Source organism: Anabrus simplex, chromosome 4 (genome assembly GCF_040414725.1).
Source record: "Anabrus simplex isolate iqAnaSimp1 chromosome 4, ASM4041472v1, whole genome shotgun sequence".
Classification (NCBI taxonomy): Eukaryota; Metazoa; Arthropoda; class Insecta; order Orthoptera; family Tettigoniidae; genus Anabrus; species Anabrus simplex.
Window position 1 is genome coordinate 44217093 of NC_090268.1, and position 22731 is coordinate 44239823.

A 22731-nucleotide genomic window follows, 5' to 3' on the forward strand; every position below is an offset into this window, starting at 1 on the left:
GGTATTTGATTATTATTCTCACATACATGACTTGCCTGAAAATCTCTCATATTGTGATATATGTATCAGTTAGGCCTATAATAAAATACTGTGACAAGAGTGTTTGTGGCTGAATATGTGTTGATATTCCACAATTCTCCGAAAGTACAGGAAGTGTATAAAGTTGGCAGGATTAACCAGTCTTACTGTGACTACTTCCAGCATCAGTATTCGATTCTCGGACCAGCAAATAACGGAACACGCTAGTCTGCAGATGAAACCATATGTTCTTTGAGTGCAAATAAAGAAATTTTAAGGTTACTTACTCAGTGGTCTTCTTCCCCAGAGGAGATCAAAGAGAATAAGTGAGTACTTCAAGTGGATACGGTGGAACGTTTTGACATGCTAATTTGCGTGCTTTGAGAATATTCGGAGTGAGTAAAAGTTAATGAAGCAGGTTTAATGACGTCCTGCATACAGCAAAGAAAATTTAAGGGAAGCGGATTTATCTCCTGAAAAGTTTAATTATATGAAGTAGAAGCTGTGCAGAACGTATTATGTCTGGAAATTATTCCGCGCTTTGCAGAGGTTGTAGATGCGTTAAGAACGGAAGGGCTTACGAGGAAGGGCATGGATTCAATTTCCTTCCCAGAATCTAAAAAATTACCAGCGTTTCAAAGTCACTCGACAACGTATAATTTGGAGACGGTAGAATGGGAAAGATGGTTGGAAAGGTAGTCCTGGTAGGACGTGATCTATGCGATTAATGCGCTAAGAACAGAAGGTCGTTCGGGACCTCTGGTGACGAGATTGAAGGCCGCTGGCGACGCTGTTATGAACCTGAGCGTGTCAAAACGGGGAGTGATGATTCTCATCAGAAGTGAGCACGTGTGTGTAGAGTTTCGTGATATTCGCTGCAACGATAGCGAAGTGGATTGCCCCTTACTGGGAGGGCTACATAACAGCTCTTTCCGATTCTAAATTAGGCTATTCTGCATTTCAAGGAATGTAATAGAAGAGTGATTTCTTGATATCAAAGAACGGGATCAGTGCTGCATTGAATAAGAGAGGCCGACTGGGCTTAATTCCATAGGGGAAAATCAGGTATATCCACGACCAGCCATCAGCCATACCCCACAAGTGGTGAGGTAGTCCCGGTCCCCAAAGGACTATCGCACGTAAGTTGGGGATATCTGTCTCAGCTGTTAAAACCATAATCAACACGGACCTGCAATTAGAAACGCGACATAAGCGCCGAGTTCACAAGCTTCACATTTTGGAACGTCGCATTAACGCAAGAAAGCTGTATGAGGGCTGTCAGCCAGGGGTCAGATTAAAAAATGTGATGACATTAGACGAAGCACATGTGTCCGACTCATTGGCTGAATGGTCAGCATTGAGGCCTTCGGTTCGATTCCTAGCCGGGTCGGGGATTTTTGTCGCCTCTGGTTAGTTCTTCTGACCCGGAGACTGGGTGTTTGTGTTTGTCCCAACAGTTTCCTCTTTATATTCATACAACAGATTACACTACCAACCACCATAAAAAAACGCAGTAGTGATTACATCCCTCCATATAGGGTTGCGTCAGGAAGGGCATTCGGCCGTAAAACAGGGCCAAATCCACATGTGCGCCACAGTTCGCACCCTCGACCCCACAGGTATGGGAAAAGAGGTTAAAAAAGAAAATTAGATGAAGCTCAGGTGTATCTTAGCGAATGTAAAACAAAACCGCTCGGTTTACTACAGCCCAAGAGACAAAAAAATCACATATTGTATAAAGAACGCCAGGAAGGTTTTCCAAGGGGTTTCATGGTCATCGCTGCATAATGCTACAATGGAAAGTTAACCATTCGCCGTGTTGCTAATAATGTGAAAGTGAATTCTACTTACTATCAGCAAGAGGTTTTAACACCCATTTACAACACGGATATCTGAGCACTGTATGGGAGGGGGAATCATGTATGGGTACATCATGATAAAGTATCCAGCCACACGTCTGTTCTTGGAGATAATAATCCGTGCCATTCGTTTTTACTGACATTCTGGTGAAGGTACGCACTGGGTTACCCATGTTCTTATGTGCATATACTTATCTTCAGCTGCTAGAGAACCGACTTAATAGCGACTGTACAGAGGTAGGTATTTACCTATTTACGGGTCGAAACTGGTACTGTATTTTTATGTAAATAATATTGACACCATGTAAAATAAAGTATTGATTAGGTGGAGAACTCATCCTTCATACTTGCACTTGAACTATCAATACGGACCATGAAACTAATAGATTATAGTAGTACTAGACAGGGCCTTAGAAAATAGACGTCCACGCACAATCAATGGCCTCTGGAAAGCCTGTCAGGAGTTGGAAAGTCTGCTGCAATGGAAATGTCAATTTCCAATTGAACATGATCATTGGTGGAGACATGGCGTTCAGTAAGCTAATTATCCTTCAAACATCGTCCGCAGAGATCCCGAACGACCTTCTGTATAATATAATTTCACCCTAAGTCGTCATCATTTTCCTTCATCATTTTCATTTCCCCTTGTGCAGCTCCTGCCAGGTCGGGGTGTTGATAGTATTTCTCCACCGTTGCAGGCAGCGGGTAGGGACCGTCTTTGGAGGCAGCCCTGCCTATGCGAGTCGCAAAACACACTGACTCGGTGTGTATCATCTGGTAGCGGTCCAAGCTCAGACTTACCAGCGAAGACCTTAACGGAATCTACAGAAAAGAAGATGAACTTCCCGAGCAACTGACTGTGCGGTCTGGGTCACGTAGCTATCAGCTTGCATTCTGGAGATATTGGGTTCGAATCCCACTGTCGGCAGCCCTGAAGATGATATCCCATGGTTTCCCATTTTCACACCAGGTGGGTCTTTACCTTAAGTAAGGCCAGGGTCGCTTTCTTCCCACTCCTATCCCATCGTCGCCATAAGAACTACCTGTGTCGTGCGACATATATATAGATTGGACTTAGGATCGGTTGAGATTGTGAAAGATGCAGTCCAGTAAATCAGGGATTATTATTATTATTATTATTATTATTATTATTATTATTATTATTATTATTATTATTATTAACAAATACATCGCAATTGGGAAATATCCCGGTGGCAGTAGTGTGATAATAAAGTTGAAACGTAATTATCCAACAAGAACAACAACAAAAACAGCTGCAACAACAAGAGTTATACAACAAGCAATACAATGGAAATAAAATACTACGAGATAAACCACTAGTTTAATATTCTAAATTCAGCATCATCATATACAAATTCACACACGACTTCACTCAGCAGCATTTGTTTCCTATATTAGGGGCGGCTGCAACGGCGTCCATGCCCCATGTAAGGGGCGATCTGAACAATTGCAGGCAGTAGCTCTAAAATGCCTTTAGGAGCGGCGACTCCATTGTAAGAATAGCCTAAAGATGAGTGATGGTAAGTATGATTTAATCCTGCGTACCGGACAATAACTCAATAGTCTACCCATGAAAGAAAACGGACCTGTATGTTTATTAGACTATGTTTGCTTATGCTGAGGAACGCCAATCATGTAGTATACACCTGAGGATAACAGGCAACAATAAAAAGTATTCCTTTCTTGACAATTGTTCATGCGGAAAGTTGTTTTGTACTTTTGATCAATCCACGTACTGTACTTATGTCATGATATATTATACTGTTGAATGACGTCCCTTTACAATTTAAAGGCCATTTTCATGTGGCTATTACAACTGAATGCAGCTTTCGTAAGCAGATCCTTTGATGACATCCAAATGAGGTGGGTGGTATCTGCTGTATATGGAAAATTGCGCGTTACTGTGATGGATAATAATGTATGTATGTGGGATGTGAGTTACAATAATGTCGCGGACAGCACAAATATCCGGTAATCAAACTGAGGAAATTAACCATTTACGATTGAATCCCACAACGCAGCCTGTAACTGAACTCAAGTCGCGAAGACCAAGACACTCAGCTATGGAGCTGGACACGATTTAAATGGCCCATTTATTTCTAATCATACAGACAAGAATAATACCAGTACAAATTCAGTGCTCTTGAAAGCATTTGTCAGCCTAATATCAAATGGAATATTCCTGTTAATGAAACATAAGGGACCGGGTGAGTTGGCCGTGCAGTCAGGAGCGCGCAGCTGGTGAGCTCCCATCTGGAACATAGTGGATTCGAACCCCACTGTCGGCAACCCTGAAGATGGTTTTCCGTGGTTTCCCATTTTCACACCAGGCAAATGCTGGGGCTATACCTTAATTAAAGCCACGGCCTCTTCATTCCCATTCCTAGGCCTTTCCTGTCCCATCTGTTTCGGTGCGACGTAAAGAAAAAGATACATAGGGGAAAGGATGAAACAAGAAGTATTTAGCGGGAAAAAAGAACTCTGCACTCACGTTTCCTCGCAGTCAAAACAATTTACAGCCTAGGGCTGCTTACCAGGCAAAGCTGCCATCAAGGCGATGAGCAATATCAACAGCTCGTTAAGTTACAGAAAGTGTTTACGCTATGGTAAAAGATTATTTAATTATTTTCAGGGTGAAAGTACAACTTTTGCTAATTTAAATTTGACAAAATGCGGTACAGAATATGTGTAATAGTTCAGCAGTTAGAAACGCTACCTAAACAATATTTTCCAAGCTTAACGTACATACTCTTCCATTTATAAAGAATGTTCAGTTTGTATGAAATCTTAGTAATTACTTGAGTGGTGTAGTGGTTAATGTGATTAGCTGCCACCCCCGGAGCACCGGATTCTATTCCCGGCTCTGCCGCGAAATATGAAAACTGGTACGAAAACTGGAACGGCGTCGTCTCAACCTCGGGATGTCAACTGAGTAGAAGCGCTTTGATTCCCAATGCAGGCTTCCTCGAAGTGGTTTTCCGTGGTCTCTCACTTCTCCTCCATGCAAATGCCGAGATGGTACCTAACTTAAGGTCACGGCCGCTTCCTTCCTTCTTCCTTGTCTATCCCTTCCAATCTTCCCATCCCCCCACAAGGCCCCTGTTCATCACACCAAGTGAGACCACCTGGGCGAGGTACTGCTTTTCCACCCCAGTTGTATCCCCGACCCAAAGTCTCATGCTCCAAGGCGTTACACTTGAGGGAGTAGAGGTGGGATCCCTCGCTGAGTTAGAGGGAAAAACCAACTCGGGAGGGTAAACGGATTAACAAAGAAAGAAGAAAGATAGTAATTAGGTCTACTTGATGAAATTTGCATATTAACATTTTAGGTTAAAGTGGGGTATGCGCTACAAACGCTAAGATTCATTTATGATTCTCTCGATGAATTTATTCAAATGATCGAAGATATTCCTGTAGAACACATTACGGAAAATATAAGAAAATATGGTGAAGAAAAGAATCTGTGTCAAGCTGCTGGCCAGTTAATATAGTGGCTTCATAAATATTGTTGTCCGCCTCCATAGCTCAACGGTTAGAACTATTATGTCCGTCCTGTGGGACTCGGGTTCGATTCTCTGTACTGCCAGGGGTTTAAAAATCTTGGGAGGGCTAATATGTGGGTAAAATTCAGCTCAGCTCCATTGGGGATATGCCTGAAAAGAACAGCATCACCTCGGGACGAGAACACGAATTTACTTTACTTATTGATATCGTTGCGGAGTTCCTTGACATGTAATAATGTAGCACTGCATAGGTTTGTTGGTTTGTTAAGAGGGAAACCATACTTTTCAATGTCTACTCAGTTTATATGTATACTTAATAGTTTTCCAGTCTGCCGAACTCACTACACTATAACCTACCTGTAAAAGAACACATTATTAAACAAGAAATAAAATACAGACTATTAAACAAAGAATGACATGTTTCGTTCTCAAAAGAACATCATCAGATTCTATCAAATCACATTCATTGTTTGGAAATATTTATGTTATTTTCTGTCCGAACAGCTATGAAAGTTAAATTTGGAACTCATCTTAATGGTGCCTTGTTTTGTCACCATTCCAGGATGCTGGTGTGTTTGTATTTGATGTTGATTTCTCGGCAAGTCTTTCAATGCGGTCTTAAGCCACGAGAAGATTTGGCAACACCACCTTGCAAAGTCCATTTGAATTCGCCCGCGATGGTATCTGATTGGCTAACTTCAGTAACTAATTAAATGACAACGGCACGAGATAATACATTCTTTCCTTTTTAATTTATTATTGATCAGCGTGACCTGCCCTCTCACACTCATATACCCTGTTCACGTTGTCTTCGACCACCCTGTATGGAGCTCAGGAAAAATGTATTTCTTCCTAGTCAGTTAAAAGAAACTGCAATTGCCCTGAGGGTAAGTTATATTGAAAACCAAAATGTATTTCTTCCTACTCATTTAAAAGAAACTTAAATTGCTCTGAGGGTAAGTTATCTTGAACACCGAAATTTATTTCTTCCTACTCAGTTAAAAGAAACTTAAATTGCTCTGACGGTAAGTTATCTTGAACACCAAAATTTTTCTTCCTACTCAGTTAAAAGAAAATGCATTTGCCCTGAGGGTAAGTTATATTGAACACCAAAATGTATTTCTTCCTACTCAGTTAAAATAAACTGCAATTGCCCTGCGGGTAAGTTATATTGAACACCAACATTTATTTCTTCCTACTCAGTTAAAAGAAACTTAAATTGCTCTGACGGTAAGTTATCTTGAACACCGAAATTTATTTCTTCCTACTCAGTTAAAAGAAACTTAAATTGCTCTGACGGTAAGTTATCTTGAACACCAAAATTTTTCTTCCTACTCAGTTAAAAGAAAATGCATTTGCCCTGAGGGTAAGTTATATTGACAACCAATATTTATTTCTTCCTACTCAGTTAAAAGAAACTGCAATTTCTTGCCCATAAAGGCGTACGTACGTCAAACCCTGAGCGTAAGTGATATTGAACATCAAAATTTACGAAAATTTCATTTTGTTTCTATTTTAGACTAGCAAATTTACCCGTGCTTCGCTACGGTATTCGACCTTGTATATGGATTTCTTCGTAAATAACTGTGCACGCAGTGAGTAATATTACTATCAATTGCATGTCTCTTAGCGCTATCCGAGAACCACTCCGCGGTGCTGTTGAAATAGTGCTAATCGAAGACGACTGTAGCCACCAACGATATTCCGCAAATATCTTACAGAATGGCAGCTTGACCTCTCTCTCGCATTCTACCCAAGAAACAACCATGAGTTTACAGGAATGATGACGAAATGGATTACGTTACTTCTCTGCTGGAAAGCAGCCAAAGACGTTGCCATAATAACCGGTAGGTTTATTGTGGGTCTGCCAGGGTGTCCGTCATCCAACGGAGAGCACGGAACCCGCAGAAAATATTAATTTTCTCCGTCATTTCAAGAGTATGAAATTATGTACTTGAAAAAGGTTGTTTAAAATGAAGGGATGTTTCATATACAGTCTACGGATTTTGCAGAAAATCAATGTCCGACTAATTGGATGAATGGTTAGCGTACTTCCCTTCGGTTCAGGGGGCCACGGGTTCGATTCCAGGCAGGGTCGGGGATTTTAATCTTCATTGGTTAATTCCAGTGGACCGGGGGCTGGGTGTTTGTGCTGTCCCCAACATTCCTGCGACTCACACACCACACATAACACTATCCTCCACCACAATAACACGCAGTTAACTACACATTGCAGATGCCGCCCACCCTCATCGGAGGGTCTGCCTTGCAAGGACTGCACCCGGCTAGAAATAGCCACGCGAAATTATTATACAGAAAATCAATAGTATATGAGAAAAGTAAAATATACCTGTTTGGTTTCCCTATAAACACCAGTCTATTCAGTCATTTTAACTCATATTCGTATCTAAATCTGCTCCTGGATGAATATACTCTATATATGAAGAGTATTCGAGATCTATCCATCAGTTTCGTCGTGGAACAGACGGACAAACAGACAAGTAAACAGGGGAGCTAAAACCCACTAATACGGTCTTGAGTTGATTTAAAACGGATAAAGATATGAAAAATACGTGATGAGCTTGTATGAATGTTAGTGTATGAGTGCAAGTATGATTTAGAACTAGGTGATGTAGATAGATAATATTAATTATTAAGAAACAATTATAATAAGTTAATAGCTAATATTACTCCATTAATTTAAGTAGTTTCTAGAGACTGTTCACAATGCTATTTTTCTAATTCATGTGACTAGGTAATGTATGTTGTAGTTAAGTGTAGGAGAGGGCCGTGAGCACTAACTTCGCCACATACAAAGGCATAAAATAAATAAATAAATAAATAAATAAATAAATAAATAAATAAATAAATAAATAAATAAATAAATAAATAAATAAATAAATAAATAAATAAATAAATAATACTAATTGTTACCGTGTTTTGGTGGTAGTTATGCAGGAAAGAAGGTGCGGGGTGGTGAACGGGTCTCAAGCTACTAAAGTGAAATTAATTTTAAAATTTAACAAGGTTATATTTTCTTTTCAAAATTAGGTAACAACAAATAGAACAGGTACTTAGTAGCCGAAACACGATTGACAAATACATTTACATAGGTACCCCATTTGGGGCTTCAAAAGTCAGAAACATAATTCTTGAGCAATGAGCCCAACCTTACAATGAACACCATACAACAAAGGGGCCGAAAACCCCCAAACATGCCAGAAACATCTGCTTCCAATTACATCCAAAAGCCTCCTTGAGGCAGAAACACAATTTTCAAAAAAGGCAACTTCCCCCTAAAATACAAGCCTATCATAGGCCACTCCGAACTCCACCTTTAAGCCGTCCTCAAAGGACATATACACAGGGGCAAAATACCCAACCTACTGAGGTCTGTTAAATAACAAGAAGATTAATTCATGACCTCTAAAATACAATTTGAGAGGAGGCGAACTTGCACTCCTAATACACTTTGCTTAAGACCTACTTGGCACTAGGCCGTTAATACAAGGGCTAATCCCATACTACAGAGGTGACTTAATAGCAATTTACATTACATTACGGAAGAATTGGTTGAGAAAAATAAGTTCACCTCAGGACGATGTGAGTGGGAGCTCGAGAGGGTTAAGCACTCTCTATCCCGATATGTCGTTTTAAAAGAGAATATATGAAAAGAGTAGTTACATTTTAGGAAAAGGTTACATGGTTGAACGCTTAGAACCCGCCCCGAAAGTTAAACTGCTGAGCTAGCAAAGAAAGAAGTTATTAATCGGCAATTACCTTGTGTTGAACGGCTGGAGAAGAAAGAGGCGCTTCCCGCCCCCTGCTATGTACTTAACACACTGAAAGATGGAACAGAAGTGGCCCGGAGACCCGAAAATCAGCAGTTTATATCCTCTCGCGGAAGGTTCTAGGCGTTAGGGGAAAGAAAACACCCTCCCACAAACTCTTTATTGGGTAGGACCCCGCAACAGATTCAAGTTGGGGGAAGATACACCAGATTGGTCAGAAATTAATAGAAGAAATTCGGGATTGGATACATTCATAACAAGGGGAAGAAAGGGGTAAATATTGCCAACTTAAACAATGACAGAAAGAAATTTAACAAAGAACAAACTCTTGAAATTAAATTTTCTCCAAAAAAATAGTTCTTTGACTCCACACTAGGTTGCACTATTGTAGATCTTCAGTAGTGTTCTCTAGAAGAGAAAGTTCACACTTCTTACTTCAAGCGAAACAAAAACACATCGAAAGTGACACAGTTCTAAAACTCCAAAATTTACAGGTAGTGACATCTTCTGAGAAGGTAGAAAATTAATAACGTCAATAAAGTTCAGACTTCCTCCAGCAGAGGAGTTTTAACTGGCGCGCATTTAAATTAGCGGCGTGGAGGTGTACCACCCGGTACACTAATAATAATAATAATAATAATAATAATAATAATAATAATAATAATAATAATAATAATAATAATAATAATAATAATAATAATAATTGGAAAAACGAACGAAATTACAGGTAGCGGGCCCTCTGCAAGTTTTTTATATAGATTCTGAAACACTGATAGCATCCCTTGAAATAGCGTGTAAATATTTAGAACACTTGGCATTTCATGAAAGTGAATTACTGGCAGTACAAAGCGCTGACTAGAGCACTCCGGTATGAAGAGCCTGGCTGTCGGCTATTACTGTTGATTATCCAAACAACTGTTATTAGATAACAGCAGAAAACAACGTTACCGCGAACCAGAAGCTCGATAACGCCACTGTCGATAAGAGATAATCAGATCGTAAATGAATTTCAGCTACCGGAGAACCATTGATGATTGCTTCGTAATTCAAGTGATACAGCAAATACCACACGGATGGCTTCCTGCTGGTAGTGGTTCCTCGGCAGTCGTAATCAAACATGTTGCAGACTGAATGCAAACAAAAAATTCTACTTTTGAACGTGATATCCATGGATAATCTTCATTTTATTGTATTGTAAGGAGAGCACGGACAGAAACATTTCTATAATTTGATAAAATATTTTATAGAACATGTGATTATTTTTTATGTAATGTCCCTTTGATTACATCAGGATTTTAAGACATCCTGAACAGCTGAAACTTTTACCTGCAGCAGCTCATTAAGGTGTCGGAAGCTAAGGACACCACGTTTTTGCATTTAAACATCCACAAATAACACCGATTTCAGCCGGAATCGAACCTTTATCATGGCGGCAAAAGAACAACTGTTATATAAATATTCTTTTTGTGCATATGTATTGCGTATTAGTTACACATTGTAAATATAACATTTCATTCATGGGGGTAATGTTAACATTCTTATTGGAATATCTAATGTTGAAATGCAAGGAGGAGGAGGAGGTTTATGCAACATTACTTAGGAGACTTCGAGCCCCGACATATGGGTTTCCTATTGTTTGAGTCATATATACATTTGTAATTGTGTAGATAATACTTTATACTCTGGAATAATAAGGTTCCACTGATATCAGAAATGAAATGAATAGAATTATTAACATATGAGATGAGTTTAAAAATAGCTCTTGGGGTATAACATTACTTTTGTTGATGCATGCAATGTTAGAGAAAAGATTACCTTATTGTAGTTTCATCGTAGTGATAACATTTGAAATATTAGAGGAAAACGTCCTCGAAAAATGTTAGAATACTAAAATATCTTGTGCGCCCATTTCTTCGTTTCAAAGTAGTATGTATCGTGAGTGTTGTGGGCATTAAATGTGGAAATGAAAATATTCGTCAATTAAACTGAAATATTAAATATCAATCATTTCACCGAGTAATTATTAGAATTAATAGGAAATTATAAATGACTTTTCGTACAAGAAAGTGAAGGAAGATGAAATGGGAGGCCCAATTTTTAGATCTGAATTCGACAGAGCTTTGGGAGACGTTATCCACTGAAGACTGGAAGTTGAAACTGAGTTTGGAGAAAAGTTTGGCTTCAGAAAAAATGTAGGAACTTTACATCTGATCTTAGAGGATTGGATTAGGAAAATATTAAAGGAAGTAAACGTATATTGTAACTTGAGTGTTAAAATAAGTAATAATTTCAGAAGAACGGATGACGCACAATATAGACTAGCACAGGTAAAGAAGACCTTCCTTAAGGAGGGAAATTTGCTCAATTCGAACATTGATGTAGGAATTAGAAAGACGTTTTTGTCATTTGAAGCGTGGAATTGTATACGTATAGAAGAGAAACATACACGCTAATAGCTCAGAAAGTAAGAGAATAGAAGCTTTTGAAATGTGGTGCTACAGAAGAATGCTGAGGGTGAGATGGATAGATCGAATCACGAACGAAGATATATTGAATAGAATTGGTGAGGGGAGAATGCTTCGGTGAAATTTAACCACGGGAAGAAATAGGACACATCTTCAGATGATGATGATTATGATGCTTGTTATTTAAAGGGGCCTAGCATCTACGTCATCAGCCCCCGCATCGTAAGACACCCAGAACTTGTACAGTTGGTTTTTGAGCGAAGAATAGATTGTTAATACGGCAGGGGTAGACCAAGGTATGAATATGAATATGACAAACAGATTACTGTAGATGAGGGATGTAGTAGTTATGTAGAAATAAAATGGTTAGCACAGGATAGTGTGGCGTGAAGAGCTGCATCAAACCAGTCTATGGACTGATGATCTAAACAACAGCGACAAGTTTCAGAAATGAAATAATGTGTCATGTTTCATGACCTGTTCAACACAGGTGCGTCCTTTCCTAAACACTGTTTGGTAGTCTCACAGTTGCAGTTGCCCTAATTCGAAGGACTTCCAAAAGAATCGTGTACGTAATAGAGATTAGTGAGATGCCTCCTAGTTATTCACGTCTGTTATTTATGTGGCTTGGTTCTAAAAGGGCCAATGTCAAAAAACCTGTTTTTGAGCTATGAGCATTTGAAATTTTGCTTATAGTTTTCCAATTATTTTTTTCAGCAACTAACTTTAAATAACTTTATACTTTCTTTGTGGAAGCCACCTTATTAAACGCTAATTTTTTTCCATTGTACTCTTTAAAAATTGCCAGGTCTCTAATCTTTATTGGTAATCTAACATTATTGGCAAAGGCTCATTTAATTAAACGTTAACTGTTCGTTTAGTACTTAACAGAGACATTGGCCCTTTTAACATGTTGGGAGCCAGGATAAAAACGTTTGTATCAGTTAATATCTCAATTTCGATAAAAAATGACATTGGCCCTTTTAGAACCAAGCCACAGATTTATCCTCTTTGTGAAGACGTGTCAGTGTTGATTCCAGCATTTTGAAATTTTCTCGGTTTACCAAATCTCGCAGATTATCTCAGTTAGTTTATTGATTTACTTTTCACTTGGATGTTTCCAGATTTCATCGAATGTAGAATCATCACCGGAAGCTTTGTTTTTCTTGAATGGCTGGATGATGTGTCAGATTTCATTACTGGTAGGTGCAGATGAGTCAAGCTTGGTGAGTGTGTTTACTTAGAAGATTAATTTTGGAAGGACTCGGAAATGCCTTTTCAGGATCTGAGAACTTTACCGTCAAGGCATTTGAAGTGCAGGGATAGTGGGGTGTATTTACAGAGGTTGCATTTTAAATGTGTTGTAGAAATCTTGGGTGTGCCTTTTCCTGAAATCATGGTCAGTCTGTACTAGCTTTCCTTATCCAAATCACATTTCTGTCCGCGGATTATTATGGCTACGTACTTTCTCACATTCAGAAAATCCTTCCTGTTATACTGATCTTTTTCGTTTTCCATTTCTTCCAGGCAAGCTATCTTTGCTTGGTTGCTTCATTGCATTCTTGGGTCCACCAAGCATACTTCCTTGATTTTGTTACTGAAACTGCCTCTGTCTCTGAAAATCCGGTGTATTGATTTGACTTGCCTTGATGCATTATTTCAGGGCGGCGATCATAGTACCGCAAACTTCAGGCACCATTCTTGATATACCTTGTATTGGCACATTGAAAATAACTTGTATGTGAAGTTTGTGCAGGAGTCAGCAGTAGCCAAAAATCTCCAAGTAAGAGCAAACCTCTCCTTCACTGTAATCGCTCCCAAAAAATTGTGTATCCATGTTCTTCAAGTTTGGTTCGATCAATTAGATTATAAGATCAAAAGCTGACAATTATATACGAGTAAATCTTTAACTGTATCCTCCAGTGTTTCAAATGTATATTGTATCAGTCTACTTCCAGTTTACATTCGTCGACAATACAATTCTTTCATTCACAAACGCACTTTTCGTTTCGGTTTCGCTTATGTTGAACATCATCAGTATAGAGGCTGCACGTGCAGTGATCATCGCTCTTTCAAGAATACCGAAGAATCAGTGTCGAGCACCGACACGCACAGTGTTAAGCATAACACAAACGAACAAGATTGCTGCGGTGGAACACCTGCGCACGGCTGCCGTACGCGTCAATGCGCGGTTTAATATGAACACAAACACCTATCCTCCGAGCCAGAGCAATTAACTAGACGAAGTTCAAATCAAAGACCCAGCCGGGAATCGAAACCGGGGCCTTGGGAACCGAAGGCTACTTTGTTGACCATTAAGCCAAGAGGTCTTGGAGAGGATTTCAACTGGACAACACCTCACAAGGTACGTGTGGTCTTCAGGTCTGCGTTCTTATATCTCTGACTATACAGAATGTATCAGGAATGTTCTTCGTGTTCAGTTAAGAACAATGGTGCAGTCGGATTGGCAGAGAATATTTTTCTTTTCGAGAAAATAAACTTACTTTGTTACTTACGGGTGCGTGATTAATATTGACGAAATAGCCGTATTTGCTACGCCAGAGAGCCATCTGCTGCCTGCTGCTGTACGTCAGAGGAGGGAAGGAAAGGGAGGGGAAGTGGGAAGTGGGGTGTATGATGGAGACAGATATAATGCTCCGCGCGTATGCACAGGATTGTCCTTGCCTCTTATAAGCGGTATCCATGGTTCAGAAGTAACTTCACACACTGTACAAGAACGCACAGTAGTTAAGACACACTTGTCAGTCAAGGAATGCACCAGATCGTTTTCTCCTCTCGTCTGTCGGTCGCAGCAACTTTCCTTGAGTTTTTCTTTTTTCTATTTGCTTTACGTCGCACTTTCAAGGGGATATTTGAAAAACTACATGTCTTTTCCGAATTGTTTCCCATTTTCTCAGAAAATACTTATGTTAGAGCCCTCCAATGTTTACCTCTCGTTAAAAGAGTTATTGTTTTTATGTGGATCTACAATGGTAGAGGTACCACACATAGTTTGGTCATACAAATTTTTAAAACAAATAAATGTAAATTGTAAGAATAAAAAAATCCATATATTGATTTCTAAAAAAGGTATTACCAAGAAAGTAGATTTTTTTACCATTTGCTTTACGTCACAACGACACAAATAGGTCTTATGGCGAAGATCGGATAGGAAAGGCCCAGGAGTGGGAAGGAAGCGGCCATAGCCTTAATTAAGGCACAGCCCCAGCATTTGCCTCGTGTGAAAATGGGAAATTACAGTAAACCATCTTCAGGGCTGCCCACAATGGGGTTCGAACCCATTATCTCCCGGATGCAAGCTCACAGCTGCGCGATGCTAACCGCACAGCCAACTTGCCCGGTCTTTTCTATTTAACATGCTCGAAGATTCAATGCTGCCACCCCACAATGTATACCTTCACTCACAACATTATAAATTCAATGAAATACTGAACGGAGACAATACGCCCAATGGTTTGATTACAGTGGATGTTCAATATGCATCCCTCCTACTTATATGCACAGTTCACAACGGTGTGGTAGCGACCTTTCGACCCTGTTCAGGATGTGTGGTGTGTCGCAAAGGACCTGGAAAGATACTGGTACAAGTTCACCTTCTCTTTCCACAGGGTTCGCATAGTAGTCAGTTTGTACAGAACAAACTGTACACTGACTACTTGGGCTGGGAGGTGACTATACGTAACGAACGAGAAAGTTGTGCATTCGTACCTCTGTCTCTCACTTCCCACTTCCCCTCCCTTCCCTTCATACACCAACAGCCAGTGGCTGGCTCTCTGGCATTGCAAGATCGTCAAATTGAATCGTGCGCCCGGAAGTGACGAAGTAACCTCGAACGGGCGAGTTGGCCGTGCGGTTTGCGGCGCGCAGCTCTGAGCTCGCATCAGGGAGATAGTGCGTTCGAACCCTACCGTCGCCATCTCTGAAGATGGTTTTCCGTGGTTTCCCACTTTCACACCAGGAAAATGATGGTGCTGTATCTTAATTAAGGCCACGGCCGCTTCCTTCCCATTCCTAGGCCTTTCCCGTCCCTTCGTCGCCGTAAGACCTATCTGTGTCGGTGCGACGTAAAGCAAATAGCAAAACAAAAAGGAAAATTTTCTCCGCCAATCTGCTTGCACCATCGTTCTTAAACATAACATGAAAAACATCCCTGATTTTTTTTTGTCGGTGTAGTTTTAGTACACCGTGTAGTAGAAAAAACTTGTGCATTGTCTGCTCCGAGATATCGTTAATCTGTGGCAACTTGCTCTTCTTACGCTGTTTCAATCCAGCGGTCTACCTGGCCCAATGTTTTTGGCTGCGAAGTTGTTATTCAACATTTAAACAAACATTTAGTTAATGTAGTGGAGTATTAATTTCATTGACGAACTCATTTCATAAATTTAGAACACTCATGACCTTCAAATTTTTCGGAAAAGCATTCCGAGTGTTTCAGTGTATTTCTGTCTGAGAGAGTTTATTTATCCAATACGACCTGCTGATTTAAAAATATTTGTCTTCAGACTAACACGTGTGTTGACGAGGAAAGTGGAGTGTCAGCTGGTTTGTTAATGGAGCTGCCAAATATATATACCCCGTCTCCTTGTCTGCTTTAATGGCAAGCTTGAGGCTACTTCATCATAGCTCTCAGCTCATTCATTAGGTGATGAGGAACGTGCGACGTCATATTTCATGCGTCATATGTCATCTACCTCTTCATTGTTAGCAGGATTTTTAAAAGGTAGAATGTGCACCACATGTACAGTATACAGACCATCAGAATCGAGAAATAATGTATAAAGTATTATTATTATTATTATTATTATTATTATTATTATTATTATTATTATTATTATTATTATTATTATTCTGCAAGGTGCTTTACGTCGCACTGACACAGGTAGGTCTTATGGCGACGATGGGACAGGAATGGGCTAGGAGTGGGAAGGCAGTGGCCGTGGTCTTAATTAAGGTACAGCCCCAGCATTTGCCTTGTGTGAAAATGGGAAACCACGGAAAACCATTTTCCGGGCTGCCGACAGTGGGGTTCGAACCCACTATCTCCCGAATACTGGACACTGGCCACACTTAAGCGACTGCAGCTATCGAGCTCGGTAATGTATAAAGTAGAGTTCTGTCATTCATAACCCGATGTTTGTTTGTTTGTTTGTTTGTTTGTTTGTTTGTTTGTTTGTTTGTTTGTTTGTTTGTTTGTTTGTTTGTTTGTTTGTTTGTTTGTTTGTTTGTTTGTTTGTTTGTTTGTTTCTCCGACCCTTGACCCGTTTCACTACGGGGTCGGATATGAGGTGAGATGAATCTCTCCTGGCAGGTTTTTATGACCGGATGCCCTTTTTGACGCCAACCTCACCAGAGGAGTTAAATGAATGACGCAACATATGATAGTAGGAAGGAAGAGGGTGAAACCCATTGCTGATACATAGCCTACTCCTGTCGAATAGCACCAAGGGGTCTGCTCAAGGCTTAACGTCCCCATCCGACGGTCGAACCACCATCAACTGCGTCATATAGCCTCACTGCATATGAGAACTGCGGAGAGGTTTGGAATTTATTTCACGCTTTTGTCACGCAATCCGGTGATTAGAAATTCTATATACCACCACCTCCCCAACCCTGCCGGCCAACATTCTGATGATGAGTATTTTTCGATTAACGGGAATGGAACCGGCTAATCATGGTGTCAGACCGTTTAGACTTCAACGCCTTAACGATCATACCCACCAGACGGACTTTCCAAACCCCAATATGGGTGGTTAATATAAATAATTTACCCCATTGACTGGGAGACAACACCAATATGTAATAGCAACTTCTGGCTCGGTGAGGAAAGCACGCCATCATACACTGTATTAACCGAACACATTGTGTTGTGAATAATCTAATGTCGCGTACTCGAAATATTCACTATTTCCTTGATCTCCTTATTACTATCGATTTTAAGTGGAAATGGAAATCCACAGCCTGTTTCCGGTCATTCGACCGGGTCAGGAATGGAATGAATGAACCTCCTATCCAGCGGCGAGGATAGGAATTGTGCCGGCTGCCAAAGCCTGTCGCACTTTTCTGGGGCAGTGATTAATGAATGACAGATGAAATGAAATGATATTGGAGAGTGTTGGTGGAATGGAATATGACAGGGAAAACCGGAATACTCGGAGAAGAACGTGTCCCGCCTCCACTTTGTCCAGCACAAATCTCACTTGGAGTGACCGGGATTTGAACCACGGAACCCAGCGGTGAGAAGCAGACGAGCTGCCGCCGTAGCCTTTGAGGCTCTCTATCAATTTTAAATAAATAACTTAATTGGATGTTTTGGCTGTGTTAATCAGAGTCCAATAAATCAGCACGATGCACAGAGTATTAACTATTGCCTGCTTATGATGCTAAGGTGTTCTATTTGCTAACTTCAGTCTGCATGTTGGTGTTGTACGACTCCTTGGCTCAAGTGTCAGCGTCGTGGCCTTAGGTTCAGAGGACCCTGGGTATGATTTCCGGCCGTATCGACGATTTTAACTGTGTACGGTTAGTTTCTATGACTCGGGGACTGGGTGTTTAGTCTCGAAATCTATTCATTGGCACACCATCCTACCAACCACAACAAAAACACGCAATATTGAATAGTTCCATCGCATACGTTTGGAGACAAACCTACTGAAACTACTGACCCCGAGAAACTGCTAAGACATACAGGTATCAGGAAGCGCATACAGCCATAAAACTGGGCTTAATTCTTATTAGTACAAACCCAAGATAACTGAGGAAAGGCCAGGAAAAGAATAAAGAAAGAAAGAATGAAAGTAAATTGTTAGTATTAGTCTTATTTACCCACTTGTTCGAGTTGGGATCATGATAGACAGGTAGCTTGCTTCTGGTTTGTGTCCGGGGTCGATGCAGTACGAATCCCAGCGAATGCATGGCGAATTTTTAAAATGAGAAATATCGTCCGTCTGGTTCGAAACTCACGTAAAACTGTAGGTTTGGTAGCCATGATCACGATATCGAGTCCCGCAAAACTACAAGGTAGTTTGCACCGTGGAACACACCTTGCGACGCTCGTTCGCGTTAAATTTGAGACACTACTATAAGCCACTTGATTCTTAACTTTGATGTTTTTTGACTTTCTGAAATTCAAACTCTCTTATAACTTTTCGATAATTTTGAAGCAATTTATTCTCCATACGTCGCAACAATTTACGGAACAACGAATTTTTTCGCAAATTTTCGCACCACAATTTTTGCGAAACTTTCGCTATTTGATTAAATTTTGCCGTATACGAGTAAAACCCACTGAGAAAAAGTCAAACGATTCCCCGAACTGCAGGGTCTCTCTTATAAACTCAGGCCGTCCAGTGACGTTTCTGCTCTCCCAGACCTAAGCAGCTGTAGGGGAGGCGCGCGCACGTGTTGGAACTAGCATTCGTTCGGCTGTTAACACGGTGAGACAGTTATCATTGCAACGCCGTATTTTAGTATGTAAAATTTATTTGAAATACGAGTCGGCTCGACGGGGACGCGATGCAATCGTTCAGCAATTTCCTGGTGAAGCGCAATCTTCATGAGCACAGATTCACGTAATTGTAAATAAATTTGAAACTTCTGCCTCAGTGCTCAATAAGAAACATGCGCGCACATGAACAGTTTTAACAGAGGGAAAGCTAGATGACATTTTTGCGAATCTTGAACGGTTTTCCGAATAAATCACTCACAAAATTAGCACAACACGTAGGTGATTCGGTTTCTTCTGCACACAGAGCTACAAAGCTGTTACACATCAAAACGTTCAGGTTTACACGGGTCCTTTGCTTAAACTCCGCTGATCCAGCCACAAGAGTGAGTGGTATCTTTTATCATTGAATGATCGCTTATTAGACTCACAGCTTGTGTACTTTTTGTATGTAAAAGTTCTGGTTTCATCTTAATGCTCGTGTGAACAATCATAACTCTCGCTATTGATGTACGGAACATCCTGATGGTGTTTATGAAATCCCTCATTGTGAAGGATGACACTTCCAGCATCTTTTATGAGGTAGAATTTCATATAAGATAGTAGACACGCTTAAAGCAGGGCGGCCGCGCGCGACGTAAGTTGGGCTGAGGCAGCTGCTGTGGCACAGAGTACAAACACCTTGCGCTCGGTCTGGGTTTATACCAACATGCCGGATTGCTGAACTACACTGACTGTTAACAACGCAGTAGGATAACTGAAGATGGCAGCACTCTTGCAACAACCAACGACGTCGGGTCAGACACTTGTTGCTAGTAACATTGGTCCTTCCCCTTTAAAATGAGATGTCGAACACTTTCTTCGCATATGTTCTCTAGAAATAATTTCGATTACAACACTTTCATGCTTTTGTAAAGCTCTCCCGCCCAAATACGGTTCCGAAACTCTATTATTATTATTCTATGCTAGTTCTTTCTTATGTGGTCTCCAGTATATGTGCTAGACGAGAGGAAAGGTAGTACAGTGATGTATTAGCTCGCTTCTCACTCATGCGGCTGAGGTTCGATTCTAGGGCAGTTGAAAAAGAAGTCTCGTTCCTTTGGCTGTCATCTCCTGTTTGGGCAGACCTCCTCGAGACATTACTCAAACCACTTTTGTTTCTTTTAAAAGCTGCGTGTCTATTTCCTCCCCAGGCGGGCTCCAAGCCGGAAAGTCAATATTTCATCTCATCCGCGTCACAGCTGGAAATGCAGCTTTAACAGAGTACAACGCAACCGTTTGATGTCCCTCGACTACATCAGCCAAGTCAACCGGTGTTAAATCACTGGCTACATCTTTACTGAAAATATTAAGAATACCTCTGGAAGTTAGAAACACCATTTTAATGAGAAGCTAAATAGTACACTTTAAGATTTAATGATTGCCACCGGGACACGAACCCTCGAAGTCTCTTGAAATCTGTAGTTTACTTTTATTTTTACTTGGTTTTATTTACTTTTAATTATTTTCGGTACATTTCTTTCGAAAATTATTATTATTATTATTATTATTATTATTATTATTATTATTATTATTATTATTATTATTATTATTATTATTATTATTATTATTAAACCTGTGACGTAACAGTGGCATATATGTCTATATAATGCTTGTTCTAAACGCCGTAGAATTTAAAAGTGTATACTGGCTGAATGAGACTCAGGAAATTTGGATATTTAAGTAAATTTTACCGAAATAAATTAAATTCCTTTATTTACCATAGTTACGTACCTCCATATTATTTCTTTGCAGCTTACGTACTCCAATCCATATCTTACAACCAAGTTACCAAAAGTGGGAATGGAATTGTCTTTTTTATATTTTTATTTGCATTACGTCGCACCGACACATACAGGTCTTATGGCGACGATGAGACAGGAAAGGCCTAGGAGTGGAAGGAAGTGGCCGTGGCCTTAATAAGGTACAGGCCCAGAATTTGCCTGGAGTGAATATGGGAAACTACGGAAAACCATATCCAGGGCTGCCGACAGTGGGGTTCGAACCCACTATCTCCCGGATGCAAGCTCACATCCGCACGCCCCTAACCGCATGGCCAACACGCCCGGTACGGAATTGTCTAGGATTTGGTGAAAATAACTTTAATTTGAATCATTTCTCTATGGAAAAAAGCTCAGAAAAACAAATTAAATTATTAGTCTATAATCTTCTTCTTCTACCGCGTCTTCCCACACCTGCGGGGTCGCGGCTGCGATCTGTGTCGCACATGTGGGTTTAGCCCTGTTTTGCGACCAGAAGCCCTTGCTGACGCCAACATTTTGGAGGGATGTACTGTAGTCACTATTGCGTGTTTCTGTGGTGGTTGGTAGTGTGACGTGTTGTCGGAATATGAAGAGAAAAGTGTTGGGAGAAACACAAACACCCGGTTCCCGAGCCAGAATAATTAACCAGACGACCGGGCAAGTTGGCCGTGCGGTTAGGGGCGCACAGCTGTTTGTTCACATCCGGGAGTTAGTGGGTTCGCACGCCACTGTAGGCGGCAGTGAAGATGGTTTTCTGTGGCTTCCCATTTTCACATCATGCTAATGTTGTGTCTGTACTTAATTACGGCCACGGCCACTTCCTTCCCATTCCTAGCCCTTTCCTGTCCCATCGTTGCCATAAGACCTATCTGTGTCAGTGCGATGTAAAAACACATTCTAAAAAAAATCAAACCCGATTGAAATTCCCGACCCGGCCTGGAATCGAACCCGGGACCCACTCACCCGAAGGCCTCAACGCTGACCATTCAGCCAAGTAGTCGGACAAACTCGATTATTACAATAAAGATGTTAAATAGCAAAACCCTTGAAAAATAATGGACCTCTACGTACTATACCATGTTTTCAGCATATGTTTGTTTACAAATCCGTATCTTGACACTGTATAAAATTTCGTCTTTGATTTATACTGATAATCATATATTAATTCAATTCATTAAAAGCAATATTATGATTCATAATAGATATTAACTTTATCGTCTGAACTGCTTTGAACCTAGAGTTTTCAACTACAAAGATGCTCTATTCAAGGTGTGGATTCAAGAACTTGCATTAATAAAAACCAGTTTGATGTCAAGTCACGTTGAAATTACACTAATGTTCATAAAAACCAGAACACCTTGAAAGACTAGAGATAGGAAGTTCATATTCAAAGGACATGTGTATTAGTATGTTCTGAAGAAATGATTAGCACTTGAACCATGTTGGCCCTCAGGTTTAAGGTCCACATCGATATCTCGGCGCACCACCACCGACTGGTAACACTGTACCAGCGGCTCTCGTTGTCGCTATGAACCGAAGGTACGGATCAGAGTGACTTGAGCAGCCGTGCAGGATGCCTCGCAGATGTATGCGAGAACCGTACCGTCAAATGAGTGAGTTTGAAAGAGGGCGCATTATTGCCATGAGAGAACGTGTTGCATCCATCCGGGAAATTGCTCCACGTGCGGTACGAATTGTGTTGGCAGTGAAACTGGTGTGTACAGAATGGTTCACAGAAGGCCGTAGAACACGGCGAGATGGGTTGGGTCGCACCACCCAGACCACCCCCCAAGAAGATCGACACTTTACC